The following is a 2,465-nucleotide window of genomic DNA, read 5'->3' on the forward strand; positions in this document are numbered from 1 at the left end:
CTTCATTAGTCTATGAGTTTGGCTATCTCATGTGGCTCTTAAGTTTAGTTTCAATTATATATCTGCTTACAGTGACTTCAACAAATTGCCCATAATTCTGAACAATTCAAATTTTAAAATCATTTTGTGCGTGAACTTTTTTCACCGAATCACCATATAATTTAGAATTTATGTAATCTTATGTAGAAACTCATCACGCTACTATACAGGGATATGAGGTGCATGCATATGACGGTATGCATAAACAGCTTGAATTGTATAAAACCAAGTTGCAAACTACCAATTTTTTTATTCTTTCTTAATTTTCGCAAAAATTCACAACTTTTTCCCTAAAGTTATGGAACCGCAGTAATCATATAGTACGTAGGAAGCAATTAATTAACAATCTTTCTCAATATAATGAGTAGCGTGTTTAAAGATTTTCTCCTTATTATCAGAATTGAAACCCCCAATACATTTGCTCGCAATAACGAACATTAGTATCTCGAACAGATTTGAGAATGGGAATTATTTTCTTAATCGATGTACCAAAAATATTATTTTGATGAAAAACTAAAAAATTTTGTCTTTTCCTCATATGTATGGTAAAATGGGGCGCCTTCGCCACGTTTTTGTTCAAAATGTTCTCATACCGACACCGTTACAGTTTTTCCAAATATTATTTTTGGTAATTAACATATCTTACAAAATGTCTACAAAAGTGGCGAAGCCTCCCCACCCATGGGGCAGCTTCGCCATCGATATTGAACATTCTCCATCGGACTCTAAAACTGTAATTTACCAAGAAGTATGGTAAATTAACAACCTTAAATATCAACATTATGCAAAAAAGCAACATGTTTTCTATTGAATAATCAAAAATGATTTTAAAATTCACAAAAAGTAATCGATTCTAGCGGTTAATTGAAGTAGATACCTTGAATTTAGGTACAAAAACCTTAAGAAAACTAAAACAAGATACGTTTAGGATAATATTTGATTTTAACTTCACATTATAAAGAATTTAAGTTAAACATGAAAATTTTCTAACATTAACCCACCACGCCCCAATCATGGCGTAGGTGCCCCACCCCTAACACATTTCATAATATTAACATATTGACATTTGCAATTGCTTTTTTCATGCGAATTATTGGGATTTGTATTCTTCAGTAGTTTTCTTCTAACGGTATAAAATGTCTTTTTGATATCACAAAAAATACATACCATAATTATTTTTCCTAATACCCTGAAAACACAAAACCGCGTGCATCCGCTATCATACCTATGACATAACTGCCAACTTTTGGGAGATAATAGATCTTCATTAAAGTCACAATTTTTCCTTCAACAAATTTTTTCTAGCACTTGCAGTGGCGAAGGCGCCCCATGTTACCATATATCTAAGAAATGCCTCAGCCGGACAAGTCCGCATTGCCCCTGTCATCCCGATGCTTGCGGATCTTTGTCTGCTGTATAGTTTTTACATATTGTTTTTTTTTTTTCACTGTTGGTCAACATACTAATGCTCTATCCCAGCAAAACAAAAAATCCTCCATAAATAATGGGTTTTTATAGTACTCATTTTATATTTTTTATAGTACCGCTTATTTTAACAAGGGCATGTCGTACTGAATAACTAGTTATTCTATAACCACTAGAATAACTACTTCTTCTATGAACACTAGAAGTTGAAAAATAAGCTAAAAACATATGTTCTATTTTTAGATTATTTGAGGTAGAATTTGTTTTCAATTTGAACACACTACATATTTTATTTTATTTCGCTGTCTGCTGGATTTGATCATGCGAACTTCTGATTTGTAGCCGACGCACTACACACTAGGCCACGCGTACGAACATTAAGGGTTGCTTAAACGTTTACGTGTGCATCACCAACTGCTCTTTGTTTTTTTTTTAACAAAAGTACCCGGCCGACGGTGAGCGTTGAACACACAACCTTCGGATTTGTAGTCGGGCACACACACGCTCTGTGCCACCGTACTCATAACTTAGTAAGGAGTAATATAAGTAGTTATTTTTGTTTACATTACTTTGTAATGAGTTAGGTAATGACTAACGAATCCGAAATTTTACTGGGATATGTAAGCGGTCTAATTATGCTGGTGTACATCTATAACAAGATTTTAGATTAAAGGACCCAACGGAATTCGTTGAAGACAGGGATATTCAAGATTCATTTAGTAAGATTATCCAGAATGCGAGTTCAGGCCTTAGTCTTCATTTGCTGTCAAAAGTTTTTGTCCGAATAATCCCCTCCCTCGATTTACGTGCTTTGACAGCACGCTATTTCCTAGTGTCGCATTAATGACTCTACTCTGCAGCATGGTGGTTATCCACCTACTGATGAATGGTATCTATATCCAGAAAGGCGGATAAGGTGCAATTGATTCGTAGTCGATCAGGAATTAGATATTTAGATTTGACCGATTTGAAGAAGATCGATAAATCGTTGTTCGCATTTG

The sequence above is a fragment of the Musca autumnalis genome, unplaced genomic scaffold (genome assembly GCF_047663935.1).
Source record: "Musca autumnalis isolate F117 unplaced genomic scaffold, ASM4766393v1 scaffold_5, whole genome shotgun sequence".
Classification (NCBI taxonomy): domain Eukaryota; kingdom Metazoa; phylum Arthropoda; class Insecta; order Diptera; family Muscidae; genus Musca; species Musca autumnalis.